This window comes from Natrix helvetica (genome assembly GCF_964273705.1).
Source record: "Natrix helvetica genome assembly, chromosome: 2".
Classification (NCBI taxonomy): domain Eukaryota; kingdom Metazoa; phylum Chordata; class Lepidosauria; order Squamata; family Natricidae; genus Natrix; species Natrix helvetica.
In genome coordinates, this window is record NC_138552.1 from 138,248,182 (window position 1) to 138,274,616 (window position 26,435).

The 26,435-nt window shown below is 44.9% G+C and overlaps 1 long non-coding RNA gene across 1 annotated transcript in view; it reads left to right on the forward strand.

Moving 5' to 3' along the window:
* LOC309388315 overlaps window positions 1-26,435 on the forward strand; it is a 78,955-nt gene that overhangs the window by 46,953 nt on the left and 5,567 nt on the right. The window contains exon 3 of the long non-coding RNA XR_014174751.1: window positions 22,227-22,296. This is a non-coding gene — a long non-coding RNA (uncharacterized lncRNA). The remainder of the gene's footprint in view (window positions 1-22,226; window positions 22,297-26,435) is intronic.

A 26,435-nucleotide genomic window follows, 5' to 3' on the forward strand; every position in this document is an offset into this window, starting at 1 on the left:
TTTGGAAGTTTTGAAAGCAACATGAACAATTTAGTTGCTCAGGGGAATAAATTTACTTTCAGTCCATACAGAACTTCCCCAAAAGTTTGAGCCATCATTCTATAATAAGGATTATTTCAAAGAGCCAATTTCTCATGAGAACAAGAATCATATTTTAATTTCTTACCATTGTTCTCCAAATATGTCTCATTGCCTTCAGAGCTGGAAGTAGAAGATAATTTTTACTATGTTTAGAACAAAATACTTGACAAGATTTTCAAAAGCGCCAAACAATAGCTTTCTAATTGGACTCAGAATGGTATATGTTCAATACCCCTTGTGTTCCTTAAAACAGAGATTAACAAACATGTCCAATGATTAAATTAAAAATCAACTCAACAGCCCCCTTCCCAAACCCCAGTAGTTATATAAAACTCACAACTTTGAAAGAGAGCACCTTGGAATCTTACCATTTCATAAGCATTAAACACCATTTTGCTTAAAGTATCTAAGATGACTCAACAAAGAGATCCCTCTTGAGAGATATACCAGTCAAGAAATTATATTCATTTTCACAACATTTATTCTTCCTCATTGGCTCAGGTATTTTAAACATCTGGTAATGTCACAATTAATTGGTGTTATACAGTTTGAAATATTCAAATCTACCAAGAGAGATATTTGTCAAGATGTAATTAGCCTATTAAAAAGGCAAAATTTTACACATTTTCATAAAAAACATACTAGGTTTATTCCAATCCATTGCATAACAAGTTTTTCCATTTTTATATACATTTAAACCCTAACCCTACATAATTAGGAAGAAAAATTTACATTATTTACTTTACAAGTTTACCCCAAATATATCCAAATTAATGATATTCCAAATATATCCAAAATTTCAGCTTATGATAGATAACAAGGTGGGCATAATTAATGCCACCCCTAAATATAAACAGATTGATAACAAAGCAAACCAGAAGTCAAAATGCTAGATTAAGATGGCCTTGGCCTGATCCGGGGAACTGTTTATGTTGCTCCTATTTTTCCATCTTGAAACAGATTCCCCATTGATTTTGCTGGTAGAAAGCCATAGATGACAATTACGTGACTGCAGGAACACTGGGATGGTGAGAACTTTGAGGTCACTGTAACAGCATTGCCAAAAAGGCATTAAGAGTTGTTAACCTAATTTTGCGAAACTTCTTCTCTGGCAGTGACGTGCGGTGAGATTTATGGCTGGTGAGGCTGGTGACATCATCAGGAAGGCAGGTAATGGGACCACGTGTGCAGGAGGCTGAGGTTGCCTCAGCCTCCCTCCTGCACACGTGGTCCCATTCCCCGCCTAGGATTTTCTGGGTCCCTATCCTAACCGAAGATTAATCAAATCTGACCCCGCTTAGTTTTCTTGGAATCAGCCATGGCTTTCTAAGTGCTACGTTTAATATCATATCACAAAATAATAATTGTAAAAAAAATACATCTGCTTTTTCTCTCTCTTTCAGCAGCGCAATTCTTAACAAGGCGCCGGCCACCACTCGGTTTCCAGGATCCTTTTGCAAGTGAGCTGACAGGGAAACGGTAGCCACCGATACAAAAAGTCCGTTGCACTTTCCGCTTTCGCGAGCAACTTCCTGTAAACCCGCTGTTGCTCAGTGCGAGGAAGGGAGCCGCTTGCGCATGCGCATTCACCCTGGAACCATGAGCTTCGGCGTCAGAACCCGACAGAAGGCATGGAATGGGACCACGTGTGCAGGAAGGAGGCTGAGGCTAGAGGAGCCTCCTGCACCTCCCTCCTGCACATGTGGTCCCATTCCCCGAGGCTCCTCAGCACCTTTTCCCTTTTCCCTTTTTTTTTCTTTTCATGATGAGAGCGGAGAGGCTCTGCCTCCCCTGCCTCCCCTGACCGCACATCCCTGTTCTCTGGTAACATTGTACTGCTAACTAGGGCATAAAAAACTTTGCCAGAACAATTCTTGAATACAGCTCGTCTGCCTGGAATCCACACTATATCAGACATTAATACAATTGAGCGGATCCAGAAGTATTTCACAAGAAGAGTACTCCACTCCTCTGCATGTGCGTGCTGGCCAGCTGATTTTTGGCATTCCGGAGGACCCTTCTCTGGCTTCAGGAAAGCCTCCAGAGCCTGGGGAGGGTGAAAAACGGGCCCAATGGACTACCAGAAGTTCAGAAATGATCTGTTTCCGGCTTCCAGAGGGCCTCTGGGGGGCCAGGGGAGGCCTTTTCACCTTCCCCAGCCTCCGGTAACCCGGTCGGGCCCATTTTTCACCCTTCCCAGGCTCCAGAGGCTTTCCTGAAGCCCGGGGAAGGCAAAACTGGCCTTTCCCGCCCCCCCCAGAGGAAATACCAAGCTCAGCTTGGAGGCGAGCAGTGTGGCATGTCTTGGGGGGGAGCGTGGAGAGTGGTTGTTCATGCATGCACATGTGGCGGCACACTTTGCATTATGGGTGCCGGCACACGCACACGCTGTCGCACTCATTTTTGCCACCCAACAACAAAAAGGTTAGCTATCACTGGGCTAACCAGTAGTTCTGACGATCAACTGTGCCTCAATCAGCTGTGCAGCGCAATTTCTAATCAATCAGCGGGACAGCTGATTGTCGCACAGCTGATCGCCAGAACTACCGGTTAGCATGAACCGGTAGCATTTTTTAAACTACCAGTTCAGGTGAACCGGTACCACTTTTACTACCGGTTTAGACGAACCGGTCCGAACCGTTAGAATTTCACCCCTGGTGGTAGGAGTATTCATAACATTAAGGATGGCTTTTTAAAAGTCTGTCATAACTTTGAATGGTTGTTAAATGAGTGGTCATAAGTCGAGGACTGCCTATAACTGAATATCCCTAGGAGGGATGATGGAAGATGCAGCTTCTCCTGCTCCTGCCTTTGAAGTTTATCTTTCCCTGCCGAAATAGGAAAGGTTGCTCTCATTATCTTATGCATTGAAATTTGACTTGCGTCTCTTGCTGCTGGTCTTCTAAGAGAGCCTGATAAGGCTGCTGTTTCCAACTTTGATATTTTTGTGTTCAGACCTATAGTTCTTAAAACCAGCATGAGATAATCCAGCAGCAAAGCTCTGGGATCACAGCATAAACCTATTAATCTGATTTTATAACTGTTTTTATATAAGTGGAAATGCCTCTGGCATCAAGAGACCTACTTTGTAATGCAATATTTCTCTGGAGCAAACTTAGTACAGTCTTGTATGATATAATTCTATCTTGATCACCAGCTCAAGACCTACACATTTTTTTCCCCCAAAGGAAGAAGGAAAGTTGCAAATGCACTGTAATGCAATATCTAACAGGGAATTTTTGGCCTATAGTTGTATAGTCAGATTTAATATTCTGACCTAAGCCAGATCTTTATTAGACTGTGTGATGGGCTGTCCTTCCTTTCACACAGCAAAATGGATTTGCAAACACCGAGTACCTCGTAGCGCCACCATAATCAGAAATTTTTGATAGTCCCAATTCAGGAAAAATGGATGGGTGTATATTATTCTCTTGCGCCAGCCAAAAGGTTAAACTGAAACAGACATAAATCTAAAAGGAGACTGAGCAATTCTGGGATTCAAAGAAGTTGGCAGATTCTGGAGGTCATCCAAGCTGAGAATAGTCCCTCTAAGGTAAGAAGAATCTCAGCTATAAAACAAATATGCACTTAGTCAGAACCGGCGTGGGCGGGGCCAGTCAGAGGTGATATTTACCGCTTCGGTGAACCAATTCAAATCTCTGCTACCGGTTTGTCCAAATCGGTCAAATACTACCCCTGGATCCTTCCCTTCCTCCTTCTACCACGCTCTTCCTTTTCAGCTCTCCACTTTATTGATCTTATTGCCTTTGGCGTCTTTCACACTTAGGGAGGGATAACAAAACCACTGTTGCCGCTGTTCTGTTCCTTTTTTCCAACTTTACAGACTTCACAGATAGCGCCTGCCTAAATAAGCTCTATCTACAGTTTTCCTTTTATGAACTTTTCTGAAATTTCACTCTTTTCCTTCATCCCCACTCATGCTCTGTGTAGGTTTGGAGGGTCAGCTTGTATGAGTGGGTTGTATAGACTCCCCACCACCACAAATGATAATATGACAGTTATGGAAAAAGGACATCTGCTTGAATTAATTTACTGAAGAATGTGTTGCCAATTTGATAGCAAAGGCCTCTCCAGTCACAGATGGCAGAAATGTGGGGGTCAAAACAAGTCTTTACTAGGTGGCCTGGAAAAATAAAGACATCCCATTTTTCTTGCTTTAGCTTCACTACTGTTTGCCCAAAACGCAGTTAGTCTAGAGAAAGGAGAATTATTAGTGCCACTAAATAATAATAAGGGACGCAGTGGCTCAGTGGCTAAGACGCTGAGCTTATTGATCAGAAGGTTGGGAGTTCGGTGTTTCCAATCCCTAGTGCCGCGTAATGGAGTGAGCTCCCATTACTTGTCCCAGCTTCTGCCAACCTAACAGCTCGAAAGCATGTAAGAATGCAAGTAGAAAAATAGGGACCACCTTTGGTGGGAAGGTAACAGCATTCCGTGAGCCTTTGGCATTTAGTCAAGCTGGCCACATGATCACGGAGATGTCTTTGGACAGTGCTGGTTCTTTGGCTTTGAAACCGAGATGAGCACCGCTAGTGGGAACGAGTAGCACATATGTGCGAGGGGAACCTTTACCTAGACAATAATATGTGAACTCGTCCTCTTTCAGGTTGTTTGCAAGGGCTGTCCTACCTGGTGGCCTTTACACCTGATCGGGATACCTGCCTTAGTTTCTTCACCTCTGCAGACTTGGCTAGGCCATTGTGTTCAGTTTCCTCCTTTTCTTATCATCTGCATCACCTTTCAATTTTGCAATTCCAATTAGATAAAACTAGTTTTTTTTCAACAAGAGGTTCAGATAATCCTACAAAATTTGAGAAAGCCCATGTCCCATTTCCTGCAAACAACTGGTGTGTTCCACCTTTTCTGTGGCTGATAAGGCGCTGATCAGACCCAGCTAATCATCTTTGTTTAAGGAACGTTTCTATAGTCCGAGCCTTCAAAGCAGAACTTCCTAAATTATGTCTAGTCAAAGAAATGAATTAAAAATATTGTTTGCTTAGTTTGGCTTGGCGCCTATGAGAATCTAGCCTTCAAGGTTTGCAAACCATTATTTATAACCTACTGTTCATTAACCCAGCCAATAGTGGCTTATCAGCGAACCATAGAGAATAACAAAATGTGAGTCTAGTTTATATGTGGATTTGCTATTGAGTGAAAAAGCTGGGCATAATTTAATGGCAATTTAGTGATAACTGTAGCTGAAGACTCTAAATGTTTATCTCAGGCAGCAGATTTACTTGGGGTAACTCTTCCATTTAAACTCAACTCAGCTTCATTTCCCCCCTTAATTGCCCACCCTTGTTATTGCATCTCATTATGTTACTTTTGTCTCCCCCCCCACTTCCTTAAGAAACATCAACATCAACTTTAACCTCAATCTATCCAATTAGCAACCTGCTGCTATTTTTTTTTATTCCTCCTTCCTGACCAACATATAACATTTTTGAATGTCTAAATACTATATATGCTGTGGGTTTGCCAAAACTCCTCCCCCTTTGTTACTTGAATTAAATTAACTCAAAACTGAGAATGTTGACAGTACAACCAAGAAAATATGTTCAAAAGAGAAAAGTGTAAATGTACACACACAAACAAACCAGAATTAAAAAATGTAAACAGTGTAAAAATGCAGAGAAGTTTGATTGATTCAAATGGTACTTTCTCCAGCTGTTAATTTCTGAAATGTCAGTATGAATCCCTTTGTGGATTCTGATTAGTGGCATGCAGAACTTGTATGTGAAGCAGGCTGGAGTGCTTCATATCAATTCACCACACATTCCAATGCTTGGAAGATGTCCCAATTTTTACTAGCCTTTAAAAGTGGAAAAGCTATGTGTCCATAATTCAAGTATCTTGAGAGAGTGAGCTCCTGTTAATTTACATAGTGATGGCTAAATCTGGCTTTAGGTTCTGCCTCAGATTACCTTTTCCAAAAAGCAAACGAGTTGGACAAATCACTTAAAAGCAATTTATTAGAGAACTCTGGTAAACTAGGGTCTCCCTATGAAAAGGGAGAGTCTGGAAAAATGGCTTACACTTACTTTTATAGTTAGCACAACAAGGAACTTCAAAGTAAAAGTTGATTGGTTTAGAACAGGGCTGTCAAACTCCCAGTCCATAGGCTGGATGTGTCACATGCTGGCCATGTCCACGCCTGGTTTAGCGAAGGGGGAAAAAATCCCGATACATTACGTGATGCCCCTGTGATGCCATGAGTTTGACATTCCTGGTTTAGAAGCAGTCGTCTGTCCACTTACATCATAAGAATTAAAGAATCCAATAATATGTGAGCATAGCCATAGAAAAGAGCGTTGTATTCTGTTTAAAAGTAAAACAAAAATTGGCAAAGGAAAAGCATCAAAACAGATATGGGTAAAATACATTCTCTATGCTTCCCAAGGTTGGGCTTGACTATTTGCTTTGTTCCTGGAAGCTTGAGAACAACTGGACATGAAACTGTTATCTACAACATATCAAATTCCCTCCTGCCACCCCTGGTTTCTGAAAGAGAGGATGCTTTTTTTTTTGAAGGTTAAAGCTTATGGCAAATTATTAGCAATACATTTGAAGAAGTAAATTTAAAATACAAGAAAACCCATTTCAGGTAGCCGGTGCAAAGTACTACAAAACCATGTATCAAATATTACAAAATCCATTCTAGGTGGCCCTCAATAGGTATGTCCATGCTGTAAAAATACAGAAATTGGTATATATTAAAAAGTTCCCTTCTCACCCTTATAGGTAGTCAGTGTCTTCTTCAATCTCGGGTCCTCTACTAGAGGCCTTGGAGTTTGAGGGTCCTTCACAATATCTTAGCTGTTCCTAGCACTACACTCTTCTGGACAGAGGGCTCTCATGTTGTTCCTGGGATCTGCTGAAGTCATTCTCCCAGTTTAGGAGTCACAGCCCCAAGTGCTCTTACCTCTACTGGGATGAATTTGGCCTTTACTTTCCACATCCTCTCCAGTTCCTGCTTCAGGCCCTGGTACTTCTTCTTCCCATACTCCTTCCTGATATTGCTGTCCCTATATCTATCATCACTGTTGTTTTCTGGTATTTGTCTGCATGCATGCATGCATGCATGCATGCATGCATGCATGCATGCATACATACATACATACATACATACATACATACATACATTCTGATCTAGGCTTCCCCAGAACCACGAAGCTGAGTCCTCGTTCCTATAAACCCCTGTTATTTAATTTACAGTGCATTCCTCTCCAGCAAAGTCCCAGCCCACAGTCTTTCAAGATAGTTCACAATTACCGACTTTTATCAGACTTGGAGGGTGGCCAGGGTGATATCTTTCAGACGCCGCAATACTTGGCAAGAACGCAGGAATGAACTGTCTCCTGCAAACACCCCTCCCCTTTCACTCCTCTTTTATTCCCTATAGGAGGGGCCATTCACCGTCCACCTGTGGCCTTACTCCCAAGTCGACCCTCATTCCTTAGCTGTTCCTTCATCTGGCAACTCTGTGCATGCGCACACTGGGAACAGGCTCCAGCTGTTCTTCTGCCTCACTGATATCTGACTCCGAAGGCAGCTGATAACTGTCAGACGACCCTGGCCCCATCTCTGCCTCTGACACGGAGCCCTCTGGAATGAGCTGCCCCCGGAGCTCCACATAATCCCTGACCTCCGGTCCTTCCGACGCGCCCTAAAAAGTTGGCTTTTCCAGCAAGCCAGCCTGGCCTGTTAATGTTAATTTTAATTTATTTTAAATGTACTGTTTCTTTTTTAAAAAAAAAAATCGGTTTGGTCTTTTTGGAATTGGATTTAATCTTTTTTTAACTTTTGTGATGTGTGTTTTTAATGTTGTACGCCACCCTGAGTCCTTTGGAGAAGGGTGGCATATAAATCCAAATAAACCAAACCAAAACCCAAACCAAACCAAACCCTTGTCAGAGCCTTCCACAGATTCCAGGACTGGCCCATGTTCCTCCCCAACCTCCTCACTGTCCAAATCTGCTGCCAGCTCCGTGAGCCACTGGCGGGTCACAACAACAGCTAGGTCTGCCATCTGCTTTACAGGTAGCTATTTTGAACATTATTTCAACAGCCTACAATGGAGCTCATACCTGGACTCTTGGCTCCATTTTTAAAAAGAATATATATATTATAATTAAATAGAATCATGGAAAGCTTTTGTCAGGCCAGAACAATTCAGTCTTTTCTCCAAAGTGACAATCTGTCATCCTATCGGAAAAGCCAGCTGGCTCCCGACAGTCTTTAGCAATTTCACAGGCAAAGGTATGATGCACTAAAGTCGCTTATGCTGATCAGTACGAATCATCTGGGCACTCAGGAGTTTCATTGAAAAGCCAGTCAGGTGAAAAACGTGTACATGAGCAGAGCCAGAAGCCATTTCAGACAGGAACACAACTTTTTGTGTGTGCGTGGCATGGTCCTGCAGTCCCTTGATGGAGGTTTCCAAGCACAGATTACACTCTATTTTATTTTCAGTCTTGTGTCCTGGCATTGATTTTTAGGCACTATTGTACGGGAGCAAATTGCTCTAGTTCCTCTGTTCTTTATGTATTTTTCCACAAAAAGGATAGCGATAAAAACTGAACAATATAACTTTCAAGAATGATTCCCTCAACAGTAATTTACCAGGGATAAAGGGAGACACTGTATTGAAATATGTGTGTGGGACAGAGGTCAATGTGTATCCTGTGGATAGGAAGATTCACCTTGTTTTTCACAAAAAGAGAGAAGTTGATGTTTCACATTAAATTTGATGGCCAGTCAATTCAGAATAATACCAAATGAATGGATAGAAAGAAAGTGGAAGGAAGAACCAAAGCGGGGGGATGGGAATGTAATTATAAATAACCATAAAATGAAATCATTTGTGTTGTATCAACAGGATATAACTGGAAAAACAAACTATATGGAAATGAAATAGTAAAGTTACAATGATCGGGTGTTTGTTTCCATTAATATGTGTTTCCAGTAAAAACATCATCATTGCAGTCTGTTCAGCAGTGAAATTGATGACTGCTTCATTATTTTAATGACTTCAGAATGCCCTGTGGGGATTGAATGGCGTTTGAGCTCAAAGGTCATAGGTCTTACCGAGAAAATCTTAGAAAATGAAGCCCTTGGTAGAAGTGTCACTGAGGGGGCAAATCACAGAACGAAGGCTAAAGCAGAATTGTGGGTCACTGTTCTTGATTCTGTCCTGGAAAGCCATTATTCTGATCTAGAAACCACTCCCTCCAAGCTTACAGGATTGCTACTTCCAGAAGGCAGGGAGGTAGATGAAGATTTGTTGTGTGGGGAACCCCTTGTTACAGACCGGCATATTCAGGAATTGACTACCTTAGTGCTCTGACCGAGGCTCCCCAAGAGCATGAAGCAAACTCCTGGTCCTGACAAAAAGCCCTTTTATTAATTTACTGTGAATTCTGCTCATTCACATCCAGCAAAGTCTTTCAAGGGAGGATTTACAGTCACAGACCTTATCTGGCTTAGAGAGCTGACAGGCCGATATCTGCAAAACCTGGAAAGGAGTCTCGGAGAGTCACGAACCAATTAAGCTAACTAATCGTCTCCTGCAAACTCAACTCCCGTTTCGCTCCTCTTTTTTGGAGGGGCCATTCATCATCTACCTGTAGTCTTACTCCTAAGTCAAACCCTATTCTTTAGCTGGTCCCTTCGTCTGGCAACTATGCACACGGGGAACAGACTCCAGCTGCTCATCTGCCTCACTGATGTCTGACTCTGAAGGCAGCTGATAACTGGTATACGGATCTGGCCCCCTCTCTGCCTCTGACACAGAGTCCTCCTCAGAGCCCTCCCCAGACTGCAGGACTGGCCCATGTTCCTCCCCAACCTCCTCACTGTCCGAATCTGCTGCCAACTCCACAGGCTGCTGGCAGACTACAACACTTAGAACTGGGATCCAGTTTAATTGGTGCTAGTCTTGCTCAGGCAGGGCTAGAAGATTTGGGATTTAACTATCTAGCTAATTCCAGTTCATTGCTGGAAGAAGAATCTTCCATAATAATCCTTTTGTGTGCCTTGCTCTATATGTAAAGCTATGAAAACTGTTGGATCTGGGCAACGAGAGAACAAACTGCGGACACGAAGTGACTTAACAGCTCTTTATTAGTAGTAATAGTGATCCAGCTTGCTCTGTGGTCGGAGGGTTCCCCTTTTATAGGGATCGGGTACGCCCCTCGACCAATAAGAACGATACCTGTTTCCCGCTGTAGCAGCAGACCAGAGAGGAGACTTGCTACGATATATGTTAATATCTAACACCCCTCCCCTCCTAGACGGAACATTGCGGTTAGTAATATAGTCCTTAAGATACGTTGGTGTTTGCCTTACTCGGGTGGAGCGTCGCAGTTCGGGTTGGTTAGAAGTGGTTGCAGGATGCAGTTCGGGTCGGTTAGAAGTAGTTGCAGGATCGGTTGCTTTCTGTGTTTCGTTTCCGGGCGTTTGCAGGCTCTCGTTGCTTTGGCGTTCGGGGATCTGCTCGCTTTCGTTTCGTGGGGGATGTTCCGTTTCGCGCTCGACCTCTTGTTCTGTTCTGGGCTCGTAGTTGTCGTAGTTCTCTGTGTTGGGGCTCTCGAGTGGCTGACTTTGCAATGGCATGTAGCTCTCGTTTTCTGTTCGTAGATCTGAGTGTGCCAGGCGATCCCGTAGTTGATCGATGTGCCTTTTCCAGTTCCGCCCATCTTCTAGTTCCAACAGATACGATCGTGGACCCGTGATGCCAATGACCTTTGCCGGCATCCACAATGTTCCCCCTGCATAGTTGTGGGCGTATACTGAATCCCCTATGCTAAAACTCCGAATTTTGCTTGTAGAGTCTGGGGGAGCTGTGGCAGAGTAATTTGGGTGAAGACGGTCCAGGTGAGACCGTAGACGGCGGCCCATGAGTAGTTCAGCGGGGCTCCTACCCGTCGTTGCGCTGGGGGTAATGTGTTGGATCAATAGGTAATGGTCAATGCGTGTTTGCCAATCACCTGGACCCATCCTAGCGAGGGCCTCTTTTGCGAATCGCACCATTCTCTCCGCCTGTCCATTTGATGCCGGATGGAATGGCGCGACGAGGGCGTGCCGAATCCCCTGACCTGCTAGATATGTCTCAAATTGCATGGCCGTGAACTGGGGCCCGTTATCGGAAACCAGGAGGTCGGGCAGGCCATGAGTAGCGAAAAGTCGCCGTAGAACCTTAATGACTGCCTCTGCCGTGGTTGAAGTCATTAGGACTACTTCTAGCCATTTGGAGTATGCATCCACAACTATGAGGAAGGTCTGACCTTGGAATGGCCCTGCGAAGTCGATGTGTATTCGCGACCAGGGTGCTTTAGGCTTTTCCCATTCTGTGGCGGGCGCTTCCGGGGGTGCTGGTCTCGATTCTTGGCATGGATCGCAAGTGGCCACCCACTCCTCTATCTCTTTATCCATGTTTGGCCACCAAACGTAACTTCTTGCTAACGCCTTCATCCTAACAATCCCCGGATGACCAACATGTAAAGCATCTAATACATTCCTACGTAAAGCATACGGAATAACAACTCGATCCCCCCACAATAAACAACCTTGTAACACTGAGAGTTCGTCCCGTTTTGACCAAAACACTTTGAATTCCGGGCCCACGTTTCCCTTCGGCCACCCCCTCCAAACCCAAGTTTGAACTTGCTTTATTAAATTGTCTTTAGAAGAGAACCTTGCAACATCGTAGGAAGAAACCGGTCCTGAGTCCAAACAATCAATGAGCAGCACCGGTACTTCGGGAGTGGGGTCTGGCAAAAGGTCCGGTAGTGGGCAATGGCTGAGTGCGTCTGCGTGTCCTAGAGTGGAGCCCGGTCGATGAATTAACTTGTATGAGTACGCAGCCAGGAAAACAGTCCACCTGGTCATGCGTGGAGAAAGGGAGACTGGAGTGGGGCGGTTTCCCGCCAAAAGTCCCAACAGCGGTTTGTGATCTGTAATCAGTTCAAAATCACGGCCGTAGAGGTATTCGTGGAAACGTTTTACTCCAGCTACAGCAGCTAGCGCTTCCCTGTCCATCTGGCTGTAATTCCTCTCGGCCGATGAAAGAGTCCTGGAGTAGAAGGCGATGGGTGCTTCTTTTCCGTCTGGCATCCGGTGGCTGAGGACTGTGCCGACTCCAAAAGATGATGCGTCGCAGGTCAATACCAGCGGTAGTGTCTGGCTGTATTGGACTAACAGCGAGTCAGTGGTGAGCAGGCGCTTTACTCCGGCAAAAGCTGCTGCTTCGGATCGTTCCCATTTCCATGGTGTGTTCCTCTGGAGTAGACGGTGTAGTGGCTCAGCGACGGTCGCCTTCTGTCTCAGAAAAACGCTGTAGAAATTAAGTAGTCTGAGGAAGGCCTGCAACTCGGTCTGATTCCGTGGTGTGGGGGCGTCCTGGATCGCCTTAATTTTCTTTGAAGTGGGGTGTATTCCCTGACCATCGATTCTATATCCCAGGAATTCTACGCTAGGCACGTTAATTTGGCATTTTTCCTTTTTGAGGCGGAGACCCTTTTCTCTGATTCTGACCAAAACAGTTCTGACTCTTTTATTTAATTGCTCCTCGTTTGCAGCGGACACCAAGTTGTCGTCAAAATAGGGGACGACTCCCGGTATCCCTTGCAAAAGCCGTTCCATGAGGCTCTGGAACAATCCTGGAGCAATACTCACACCGAATTGTAGCCGGTTGCATTTGAATGCTCCTCTATGCGTCACTATAGTTTGGGCCTCCGCTGTGGCGCTATCTACGGGCAGCTGCTGGTAAGCCTGTGCCATGTCTAATTTAGCAAACACCTTTCCTGGCCCCAACGAGTGCAATAAGTGCTGTACTACAGGCACAGGATATGCGCTTTGTTGTAGCGCGACATTAATTGTGCATTTATAGTCCGCGCAGATGCGGACTGATCCGTCTGGTTTGACTGGGGTCACAATGGGCGTTTCCCAGCGTGCGTGATCCACCGGCTCAAGGATCCCTTGCTCCACTAACTTATCTATTTCTTTATCTATTTTTGGGCGGAGTGCAAAAGGCACTCGTCTCGGTTTAAGTCGGATTGGCGCCACTTTGGGGTCTAAATTGAATGAGATCGGTTTACCCACATACTTACCAAGACCGGGGCTGAACACATCCTCGAACTCCTTAAAAATCTGCTCAGCGCTGCTGTTTCCCACGGCGTTGATTCCGGTGACTTCTAGCCCCAAGGATTCGAACCAATCCAGTCCTAGGAGGTTTTGTAATGGTGCGCTGGCGATGGTCACGGGCAGCTGGGCTACGATGTCCTTGAAACGGATCTGGAACGTGCCTTGGCCCACGATGGGGACTCGGTTCCCCTGGTAGTCTCGTAGCAGGATGTCTGGAGTGCGTAGTTGGCTCTTTTCGAGGCTAGGGATAGCCTGTTTCATGGATGCCCATGAAATGATCGTCAGGGACGATCCTGTGTCAACTTCCAGCTCGCAAGGTGAGCACTCCAAGAGGACTGTGACTTTCAGCTTTTTAGGCCGCTTGGTGTGGACCTGGCTTATTGTTGTGAGATACGTTCGCAATTCCTCTCTCTGGGTCAACTCTATCTCAGCATCTGTATCCTGAAAATATTCTCGTTGAGCGTCTTGATAGAACGCTCTCTCAGCTCTTTGTGTGTAGTCTCTCTGGGAATACGCTCGCTCAGCTCCTTGTGTGTAATCTCTCTGGGGATACGCTCGCTCAGCTCTTTGGGAATTTTCTCTCTGGGTAAACACTTGTGGATTTCTCTCTGGGCACCCTTTTTGATTTCGCCAAGCCCCTGGGTTGGGCTTCTGTTGGCGGTACATGGGTGGCTGCCGTGAGGCAGGGACTTCGCTCCGGCACACTCGTGCGATGTGCCCAAGTTTGTTGCAGTGCGAACAAACAACGTTCCTGAACCTACAGGTAGACCTGGGGTGATTCCCTCCGCAGCTTGCGCAGGGCGGCAAGCGGAATCCGGGTCTCCCCCCAGGCCTCAAGTGACTGCTTCGCATCAGGTGACTGTCCTCGAACTCGGGATCCTCGTAGTCGGGGTTTGTGTCCTCGTAGTGAACTCTGGTTTGCCTTGGTACTGGCTGGTTTACGCTGAAACCGCGTTGTATGGTTACCGATGATTTCTCCGCTGACTCTGACGCTCTTGCTTCGTTTAGAGCTATCTGTAGGGTTAAATTTGGGTTTGCCAACAGCTTCTTTTGTAGTGAAATGTCTCTTAACCCACAGATAAGCTGCGCTAAGATATGCTCGTCCAGATCCCTGAACTCGCAGTGAGTTGCTGCTTTACGCAGGGCCGCAACATATTGATTGATTGATTCTCCCGCTTTCTGGTTCCGCGTGTTGAATTCCTTGCGGCAAACATGGCGGGAAGGTTTTGGCGCGTAATGAGTCTGTAGAGCCTGTTGCAACGCCGTCCATGATACTGCCTGTATTGGAGTAGGCGCGGTGAGGTCTCTGGCTGTGTTGAAGACTTCTTTTCCGCAGTAGCCGAGGAAGATGTTTTTCTTCCGGGCGTCGGTGATCCCCGTGTATTCGTTCGCTTCGAGAAAACACTCGAAACGAATCATGAAGGCTTCCCATTCGTCGTTCGCTGGGTCGAATGGAGCGAGGTGAGTGTGCATCGCCATCTTCTCTTGTTTGAATTTGCCGCGTTGTGGTGGCCTGAGATGGCTGCCGGAATTTCTGCCGAATTCCTAGGCTGGATCAAATCCGGAGATTCTGGAGGTAGCGTTCTTCGTCCTATCTGTCTCTCGATCCCACCTTCGTCGCCAATGTTGGATCTGGGCAACGAGAGAACAGACTGCGGACACGAAGTGACTTAACAGCTCTTTATTAGTAGTAATAGTGATCCAGCTTGCTCTGTGGTCGGAGGGTTCCCCTTTTATAGGGATCGGGTACGCCCCTCGACCAATAAGAACGATACCTGTTTCCCGCTGTAGCAGCGGACCAGAGAGGAGACTTGCTACGATATATGTTAATATCTAACAAAAACCTATCTGGAAACTTTGGCCCTTGCCTACATAGGAAGTTAGCAGCCACCTATCTCCTAGAAAAATGAAATATTTTGGGAAATGTTAAAAGGGCAGAATATTTCCCCTAAAAGGGAGGGAGAAAGTCATCCCCCACACACACACCTTTGTCAATGGGCCATTAAGGCCTGGGCCAGTATATTCTACATAACAAAGATCTACTTCCTTCAGGCAGAGCCATAGTAGGAATTACCCAAAGCCCTTTTCTTACATCATCACCCAGCAAGGCTCAACCAATCCTGGGACACAAACACAGCCTACCGAGTTGCCCCTGCATGGCCCAATGGGAATCTGACAACCAATCAGAATACAAGCTCAAATTCAAAAGCCCAGAGAGGGCATAAAACCCAGGCGCTCTCAGCATCTCTTCCCTTTCTCCCCAGGATCTCAAGCCATGTAATCCTGTCCACCATTAAAAACCATCTTTCCAATCAGTCTCCATGTCTTCATTTTTCTTTCTTCCCACTTGGAACTGAACCCCCAGATGGACATTTCTTCCAACATCTAGAACTGATGGTATGAATGACTTCAATCGTGGCTGCAGGTTAAGAATCCCTGTACAATGTGAACATGGACTAGAAAAGACCAGCTCATTTAAATAGTCGATTGCTGAGCCTAATTTAAAAGCTTAAATTGCTTGTTCTGCCTTTCAGGGATATCTATTTCAGGGACCAGATTACCAGGCCAAATTTATTAAGAGGGTATGACCCAGTAGCTGCCATATTATTTGCCCATAATTCCTTTCTCAATAGCACTTAGACTTATATTCTGCCTTGTAGTGCTTTACAGCCCTCTCTAAGTGGTTTATCAGTGTACTACTCCCAACAATCTGGGTCCTCATTTTCCTATATCGGAAGAATGTAAGGATGAGTCAACCTTGAGCCTATCAGGATTGAACTCTTGACAGTGAGCAGAGTTAGCCTGCAATGCTGCATTCTAACTACTGCGCCACTACGGCTTTTTTCATTCAAGGTGGAATTTTGGATAAGCAACATGGCTCTCATCAGCTTGGCTGTATCCTTTGCAACCTATTGATAGCCAACTATCAGGAGCAAGAACAGTTCCAATGCTGGAATGCAGGAACAGCTTGAATGCTAGTCTGTGGTAAATATGAAATCTTGAAACTTGTAGGAGGACATTCTCAGCCTCCGTTATATATTGAGTTAATTGAGGCAAAGTCTCTTTGAAATGTTTTTTTCTCCTATCTCTCGGCAGCTGAACCGAGAAGCTTTCTTTGAGATAAACATTCAAACGTCTCATTCCTTGCTTTTCACAGTCTCTCACATCATCAGAATAATGGTCAGCCGTTGAGAATTTCTGTTGCAGCTCGAGAAAAGGAATGTGACTATGCTGTGTAGGTGTATTATTCCCCTAATTGCTCATTTGCTCCCTCCTACAGAAAGTCAGTAATGATGCTGCATTCATAGAGTGGCATTTTTATCAAAACAACAAGGAAACAATCTCACTTTAGGATGATTTCGAGCAATGAAAATAAAGCTTCTCCATGTGCTGAACATGATTTTGGATAATTGCATGGATGCGTTCACAGAATTTTCTTGGTGACAAACAGACGAAGTTTTGTCACTGTCTTCTTCCAGGAAGTTTCCTAGTCTAGTGATTGATTGATTGATTGATTCATTATGTACCATTAAGTCATTGTCTACTCCTAGCAACCACATAGCTGGATTTTCTCTATGATGATCTGCCTTTAACCCATTCTTTCAAACCTCCCAATGGGACATTCATCACTGTTGCTACTGAGTCCATCCACTTTGCTGCTGGCTGTCCTTTTCTTCTCTTGCCTTCTACCCCTCCCAGCATTAGAGTCTTTTCCAGAGAGCTGGGCCTTTGTTAATGTGTCTGAAGTACTAACAAGATCTGACCATATTAATAGAATAGAATAGAATAGAATAGTTGGAAGGGACCTTGGAGGTCTTCTAGTCCAATCCCCTGCCTAGGCAGGAAACCCTACATTGCTTCAGACAAATGGTTATCCAATCTCTTCTTAAAGACTTCCAGTGTTGGGGCATTCACAACTTCCGGAGGCAAGCTGTTCCACTGATTAATTGTTCTAACTGTCAGGAAATTTATCTTAAGTTCTAGATTGCATCTCTCCTTGATTAATTTCCACCCATTGCTTCTTGTCCTTTCCTCAGGTGCTTTGGAGAATAGCTTGACTCCCTCTTCTTTGTGGCAGACCCTGAGATATTGGAACACTGCTATCATGTCTCCCCTAGTCCTTCTTTCTCTTAAGCTAAACATACCCAGTTCCTGCAACCGTTCTTCATATGTTTTAGTCTCCAGTCCCCTAATCATCTTTGTTGCTCTTCTCTGCACTCTTTCTAGAGTCTCCACATCTTTTTTACATCGTGGCGACCAGAACTGAATGCAGTATTCCAAGTGTGGCCTTACCATGGCATTATAAAGTGGTATTAACACTTCACGTGATCTTGATTTATCCCTCTGTTGATGCAGCCTAGAACTGTATTGGCTTTTTTGGCAGCTGATGCACACTGCTGGCTCATATTCTCTAACTTAATAATTAAAAAACAAAATTAAAGCCAAGAACAAGTACCTAGAGTTCTAAAGCTGTAGATGAGAGTCCAATACCCTTCCTGCTCTAAATCAGTGTTTCTCAGTCTTAGCAACTTTGACAGGAATAGAATAACAGCATTGGAAGAGACCTTGGAGGTCTTCTAGTCCAACCTCTTCCTTAGGCAAGAAACCTTATACCAGGGGTGTCAAACTCACATCATTATGGTGTTGTCACATGACATATTGACACTTTCTTCCCTCTTCGCTAAACCGGGTGTGGGCATTGCCAGGAAGTGAGGCATCCAGCCCGTGGGCCGGGAGTTTGACAGCCCTCCCCTATACAGACAAACTTTAAGATACATGGACTTCAACTCTCAGAATTTCCCAACCAGCCATGCTACCTGAGGAGTTCTGGGAGTTGAAGTCTACATATCTTAACATTTCCAAGGTTGACAAACACTATTCTACATAATATATTCAGTCTGACCCATACTTTTCAAAACCTGCCCGTCTAGTTCAGGGATAGGTTCCTGCCAGCATTACTACTGCGCAATAAATTTTATTCCGCATGCACGTGCATTTTTACCTTAAAATGTTTGTGCATGCGCACAACATTAGAAAAGTAAAAAAAAAAAAACATTTTCCCAATGAAAATTGTTCTGCGCATATGCAGAACAGGAAGTCAAGATGGCGGTGCTGAGCATAGAACCAGTTACTACCTACTCCGCCAAACTGATCCGAACCGGTAGGAACCCAACTCTGATCTAGTTCCATTCTACCTTCACAGGCTGTGTGGTGATTTTTTTTTTTTTACTGAAGCTAAGCTTCCCAGGGGCCAAGTACAGTAGTCCTCGACTTAAAACTACAAGGAAGCCCACATTTTTCATTGCTATAGGGCCGTGATGGCGAACCTATGGCACGCGTGCCACAGGCGGCACGCAGAGCCATTTCTGAGGGCACGCGAGGCGTTGCCCTGTCAGCTCCAGTGTGCATGCACCCGCTGGCCAGCTGATTTTCGATAGTTTTTTTTAATCTCCGGAGGATTTCCTGAAGCCTCCAAAGGGCGAAAAACAGCCCAATGCAAAGAGAGCTGCCGGAACGGGGAAAGACAAGCGGCAAGGAAAGAGGCTTCTTTCCCCCAGTGCTGCCTGCTGTGTTCCCCCCTCCCCCCTGCTACTAAAAAGGATCCTGCCCGATTGTTTGAATCCACAGGGAGAGAGCTGCCAGCACGAGTGAAAGAAGCCTCTTTTCTTGCCGCTTGTCTTTCCCCCAGTGCTGCCTGCTGTGTTCCCCCCTCCCCCCTGCTACTAAAAAGGATCCTGCCCGATTGTTTGAATCCACAGGGAGAGAGCTGCCAGCACTAGTGAAAGAAGCCTCTTTTCTTGCCGCTTGTCTTTCCCCCAGTGCTGCCTGCTGTGTTCCCCCCTCCCCCTTGCTACTAAAAAGGATCCTGCCCGATTGCTGAGAGAGCTGCCAGCACGGGGGAGACAAGCGGCAAGGAAAGAGGCTTCTTTCCCCCGTGCTGCCTGCTGTGTTGCCCCCTCCCCCCTGCTACTAAAAAGGATCCTGCCCGATTGTTTGAATCCACAGGGAGAGAGCTGCCAGCACGAGTGAAAGAAGCCTCTTTTCTTGCCGCTTGTCTTTCCCCCAGTGCTGCCTGCTGTGTTCCCCCCTCCCCCCTGCTACTAAAAAGGATCCTGCCCGATTGTTTGAATCCACAGAGAGAGAGCTGCCAGCACGAGTGAAAGAAGCCTCTTTTCTTGCCGCTTGTCTTTCCCCCGTGCTGCCTGCTGTGTTCCCCCCTCCCCCCTGCTACTAAAAAGGATCCTGCCCGATCGCTGAGAGAGCTGCCAGCACGGGGGAGACAAGCGGCAAGGAAAGAGGCTTCTTTCCCCCGTGCTGCCTGCTGTGTTCCCCCCTCCCCCCTGCTAGTAAGGAAAGAAGAAAAGAGGCTTCTTTCATTCAACGTGGCTGCTGTTGCCCTTTTCTCCATTTCAGTGCTAGGGCATCGAGGTTGCCCCACCCACCATCGCCCAGGTCCTCGCTTCTCCCAAACATTTCTTTGCCTACCTGATTTCCAGCTCCATCGCGTTTCTTGCCATCGTGTGCAGAGAAACAAAGTTTGTGGGACTAAAAAAAACTTCAATCAATTACAACTTGGGGAGGGGGAAGAGATCTCGCAAAGTTGGAATTGATTGATTGAAAGGAGTTTTTTTTAGTCCCACAAACTTTGTTTTCCTGTCCAAAACGGCAAGAAACACGATGGAAAAATGCTACGGAGGGGAAATTAAATAGGCAAAGAAATGCTTGGGAGAAGCGAGGACCTGGGCGATGGGGGGTGGGGCAGGCTCCATGGAGTGGTGCTGAAATGGAGAAAAGGGCAACAGAGGAGCCACCTTGAGGGGGGAAAAGCTGCTTTTCCTTATTTCCTTGCTACTTGTCTTTCCCTCATGCAGATTGGTCTCTTCCTCATTTCCCTTTGGATTGCAGGGACCAGGCAGGATCCTCTGTGCTAGCACGGGGGAGGGGGGGGGAACAGAGCAGCCACCTTGAGGGGAAAAAGCTGCTTTTTCTTCTTTTCTTGCTGCTTTTCTTTTCCCTGTGCCAGCCGCTCCCTTCCTCATTTGTCTATTGACTGTAGTGCCCAGGATCCTCTTTAATAGAAGGGGAGAATTTAGCAACTGGACTCACACCTGCCATTGTAAAAAGGGCCCAATCTTTACACAGGAGAATGATAAGGGAAGGTTTTTTGACACAGGAGCACACTTGAGCATCCCCCCACCCCCACCCCAATCTCTGCCCGTTAATGGCAGAGCAACTTCTCCCCTCACTGGGTGTTAGCCAAGGGGAAGCAGCCAGAGCAGGGAGTGGCGAGGAAGCCTTGTGCAATAATGCACGGTCCACTCAGGTGAGTGGGGTCATTACGTTATGTGGGTCGGCACTCGAGTTCGTGTGATAGCGCGCACGTATGTGCTTTTGGCACCCGAGGCGAAAAAGGTTCGCCATCACTGCTATAGGGTGAGTTTGGCTCCATTTTACTACTTTTCTTGCCACAATTACTAAGTGAATCACTGTGCTTGGTAGGTTCTCAGTACATATAAAGTGAATCTGGCTTCCTCATTGTCTTTGCTTGTCAGAAGGTCCCAAAAGTGATCTCATGACCTTGGGCGACTGCAACTCTCATAAAATACATGCCAGTTGTTAAGTGTCCAAATTTTGATCATGTGACCACGGCGATGCTGCAATGATCACAAATGAGAAAAATATTCCTAAGTCACATTTTTCAGAGCCATTGTAACTTGGAATGGTCATTAAACGAATGTTTGTAAGTCAAGGATTACCTGTATAGTTTCCTTCTATCCAACAGATCAGTCATGCTTGGCAGAGTATATTAACCCAGATCTCTGCTGACCAGTACTACAGGTCATCCTCCCTTAAGTAACATTCACTTAGCAATTGTTTAAAATTACAACAGATCCCCCCAAAAGTTACTTACAACCCAGATTCGAACTTATGACAGCCGCTCCCCATGTTCATGTGGCCATTTGGGACGATCAGCAATCAGTTCACATTTATGACCATTTGCAGCATCCTGCAGTCATGTGACAATGATTTACCTTTTTTTTTTTCTTGGAAACTGGTTTACTTCCACTTTCTGGAAAAAAGAAAACCACCCAATATGTGGGTTCACATATTGACTGCAGCATTCGCTTTATGACCACTGTGTTAATTTAATGGCTGCTGCAAAATGTTGCAAAATCAGGTTGGTTAGGTAGTGATCCGCTTAACAACCAGTCTGACTCATGACCACAATTCCAGGCTCAGTTACAGTTGTAAGTTGGGGGCTATCTGTACTATCTAGAACAGGAGCTTAGCACAGCATAGTTTTCTTCACGGTACCTCCCTAAAGTCAAATTAAAGTGTTCCCGACCTCATCCCCCTGGACAGCCATGCACGGCACTCATTTCAAATGTTTGAAAGATGATACTTTATAAACCATAGAATGTTGTGCTAAAAAAATAAAACTCTTTCCTAATATGCAGAGGTGGCACACCGCTGGTTCGGACTGGTTCGCCCGAACTCCATGCCATCCTATTTAGGCACTTTTTCAAGCTTCGCGCATGCGTGCAAGCCGCATGCACAATCAAAGCACGTGCATGGAAGGCCCGGTGCAGGTGCCGACGGTGTACGTGCGACCGAAGCGAACCGGTAGGGAAAGTAAGGGAATACCACCCCTGCTAATATGCCAAATGACGCTAAGAATGTTGTTACAAGATTATTTGTATTAAAGCTCATGCCTTGCTTTAGAAACAATATGGAATAACAACGAACATGGAATTGCCTGAAGATTATTCCATTTTTTAAAATTATTCTGTGTTTTCACTTGCTGAATTAATTCAATGTTGTACCTTCCAGTTTTTTTTTCACCCAGCTCTTATTACATTTGTTCATCAACATTTTACCACATATGCTACACATTCTCACTGTAATGTTTACACTATAATGGCCTCCGGATGACCTCAGCTATTATGTCATTGAATTGGTGCATATGTTTTGTTTTACAGAGAATCTATCATTGTCTCACCTTGGAGGAAAGAAGGCAGTTAATGGGGAAGTTGGCCTGCCTCCAGGCAGGTAACTCCTAATCCAAAACGAACTCTTTCATTATAAATTACAAGCCAAATTACCATAGAAGTACCACACTGTTCTGTGTAAACCCTGCTGTATTTCAGTTCTACCAGTGTATTATGCCATGTTATGCAGTGGCTGTGCCATTTGACAGGTAGCATCGGGGTGGGTTGCTGCCGGCGTTACTGCTGGTTTGCAACCTTCATGTGACGTGCGTGCGTGCGTGCGTTTCATGTGTTTTGCGTGTGCATGCGCTATTCAATGTCAATTCTTCTTTGAGCATGCGCAGAACAATTTACAGGGAACTGCGCATGTGCAGTCACTAAAATCCAAAATGGTGGCGGCCAAGCGGCAGTGAAGGAACCGGTTCAGGGGACATTCTGCGACCCAGGCCTGAATTCCACTACTGGTTCGGCTGAATCGACAGCAACCCGCCTCTGGGTAGCGTGTGTTTTTGGATCCTGTTGAGTAAATTTTTAAGATCATTTAATGGTTATAGCCCTTTCTATTTCTTCATTATTATTATTTTTTTTAAAAAGTATATTTGTGCCAATAGGAGGTAGTCCTTCACTTATAACAGTTCATTTAGTCACCATTCAAAGTTAGAATGGTGCTGAAAAAAAGTGACCTATGATCATTTTTCACACTTAACGACCATCACATTTTCAAAATTCAGATGCTGAATTTTGGTGCTGGTTCATATTTATGATGGTTGCAGTGCGCATGTGTGTGTGTGTGTGTGTGTGTGTGTGTGTGTGTGATGTGGTCCCCTTTTGAGATTTTCTGACAAGCAAAGTCAATGGGGGAAGCCAGATTCACTTAACAACCGTGTTATAAACTGAGGAACTGAGGCAATTCACTTAACAACCATGTTATAAACTTAGGAACTGAGGCAATTCACTTAACAACTGTGTTATAAACTGAGGAACTGAGGCAATTCACTTAACAACCGTGTTATAAACTTAGGAACTGAGGCAATTCACTTAACAACTGTGTTATAAACTTAGGGACTGAGGCAATTCACTTAACAACCGTGTTATAAACTTAGGGACTGAGGCAATTCACTTAACAACCGTGTTATAAACTTAAGAACTGAGGCAATTCACTTAACAACCATGTTATAAACTTAGGAACTGAGGCAATTCACTTAACAACTGTGGCAGGAAAGGTTGCAAAATGGGGCAAAACTCACTTAACCACTGTCTCGCTTTGCGACAGAAATGTTGGGCTCAATTGTGGCCGTACGTTGAGGACTACCTGTATATACCCATATAAATTACACAGCCATCACACAGTTTTAGGATGGGCACTGTTGTGTACTGTGCAGAAAACGAGTTAGCCAAAGAAACTTGAGGTAGGTAGAGATAAGAAAAGAGAAAGGAGGTAAACTAGTTTACCTCAATGCTGTACTACTTCCTATTTGTCCTTGCAAACCATCCTTGACCTTTTGCCACATCCATGCATTACATTAAATACAGTATTGCCTTTTGTTCCCTAGACAGCTCATATCCTACCTCCTTTTGGAATTAATCAGTTGCACTAGCCTTGACTTTCCGTTTTTTTCCTTTCCTCTCGTCCTCTTAATTGATTTCTCATGCATTTGTTTCACAATCCAGTTCCATTCATTCTTCCTATATGACCAAATATTTTCAGTGGGCTTCTTTTGTACTAGCTTCACTTTTGTTTTCAATCCAATTTTAATCAGTATCAATACAATACAATACAATAGCAGAGTTGGAAGGGACCTTGGAGGTCTTCTAGTCCAACCCCCTGCCTAGGCAGGAAACCCTATGCCAGTGGTTCTCAACCTTCCCAATGCCACAACCTTTTAATACAGTTCTTCATGGTGTGGTGACCCCCCCAACCATAAAATTATTTTATGTTTTCCGTATTTTTTTCAAAAATATGTGTTTTCCGATGGTCTTAGGCGACCCCTGTGAAAGGGTCGTTCGTCCCCCAAAGGGGTTCCGACCCACAGGTTCAGAACCACTGCCCTACACCATTTCAGACAAATGGCTATCCAACATCTTCTTAAAGACTTCCAGTGTGGGGCATTCACAACTTTTGGAGGCAAGCTGCTCCACTGATTAATTGTTCTAACTGTCAGGAAATTTCTCCTCAGTTCTAAGTTGCTTATCTCCTTGATTAGTTTCCACCCATTGCTTCTTGTTCTACCCTCAGGTGCCTTGGAGAATATCCTTCATTGGTGATCTCAGAAACTGACAGTTTTGTCCAAATGATAAAACAAGTATAGGGTAGCTGTTATGGCCCAGCAGCGGCCGGCTGAGCTGTTGGTGGACTCTGACAGCTCAGACCATTATGGGACTGCTCTGGAGAATGAGGAAGACTCTGGAGGGTGTTTGGAGTCAGAGCAGGAACTAGAGAGGCCTGTTGGCCACCAGGTGGCACCTGAGTCAGGGAGCAGTGAGGAGGAACAGAGGGAGGTTGTCCCTGATGTGCATATGCATAGAGCTGAGAGGAGAAAGGAACAGCTGTGGAGAAGACGTCATAGAAGGAAGTAGGGACAGCTGGCTAAGGTTGTGGCCCCTCCCAAATAGTTTATAGGTGGAGCAATGGGAGGGGAATCTTTGCAGGAAACAACAGTCCATTTTACTAGCCGTTGAGAAAGCATTCCGTAAGTTTAATCTTGGTTTCTTGAAGATAGCTTTCTAGGCTCCTAGCCAAGGGGTGGCTTTATCTATGCAATTAGTCATGGCAGACAGCCAAACCTGTGTCTGCATAGTCATTGGAATCACGGCACAGAACAGGTAGCCCTTGCTTATGACCATAATTGAGTCTATAATTTCCATTTCAAAGGATGGCAGTTGTTAAGTGAGTTTTGCCCCATTTTACAACCTTTTTTCCACAGTTGTTAAGTGAATCATGCTGTCATTAAGGAAATCTGGCTTCACTCATGGACTTTGCTTGTCTAGGAAAGTTACAAATGGTGATCACATGACCCCAGAACATCACAACTGTCATAAATACATGCCAGTTGCCAAGTATCCAAATTCCCATGTGACCACAGGAAAGCTACAGTGGTTGTAAGTGTGAGTGTCACTTTTTTCAGTGCCATAGTAACTTTGAACATTTGCTAAACAAGGGGTTGAAAGTCAAGTAATGCCTGTGTCATAAGTTCATGCAAGTTCCAAAGGTCATGTACATCATGATGCAGACTTCACACCTTACCTGTACCATGATATGGTGTACATACAATAGGAGTTTCACCACAACTCTCATTTTATCGTCTACCACACCCATCCTCAGTGGATGTCCATTCATTCTTGACTCCATGTGTTGTTTGACCACAGGTGCAATTCTTAAATCCCCGTTCCCAATACACCTCATTTAATTTATTTCTGTGTTTCTCTTAATGTAGCCAACTTCACTTCTATATAAGAAAAGCAGTAGGAACATGCTCTTGTACAGTGCCAATTTTGCTTCCCCCCCAAACATCTGGTACTGCAAGCTGCTTTTCTCCCAACATCCATTTCTCTATCTTTGGAAAACGTTCTCCCAAAGTGCAGAGATACATCGACATCACGGGTGTCAAACTCGCCATGTCACATTGCCGTCACATGACATTTTGCGACATTTCCCCTTCTTCGTGGAGCTGGGGTGGGCGTGGCCTGCGCATGATGCACCCGCCCCGTAGGCTGCCAGTTTGATACCTCTGATCTACATAATCTAGTTTTCTGCTATCTTAATATAGCCTGGGATTGTTTGTTTTCCATTACTTGGTCCTTGAGGTATTGTTTTTTTCAGATCCATCTTTTTAATTGCACCATTCTATCTATTTTACATTTTCTGCAAATTATTTGGTAATAGGACCCACCTTCCCAGTTCAGAACAGCACATGCAATCCTTATTTAAACTTATCCCTAAATGCATTTAAAAATTGAGGGGATATGTTACCTCCTTGTCTTCCTCTTTAAGGCTGATTCTTTCAGGGAGCTTTCTCTCTCCACATGTTTTAGTTCTATTATATTCTGCCCTCATATTCAGCAACCACCCTTCAGCTCTTTGCATAAAACATTCTGCAATTCAAACCTGTTCACTTTATCATATCCTTTCTCTAATTCAACATTCCTTCCTTTCTCATACGGAAACATTTCTCAATGACCTTTTGGAGAGCATAAATCTTA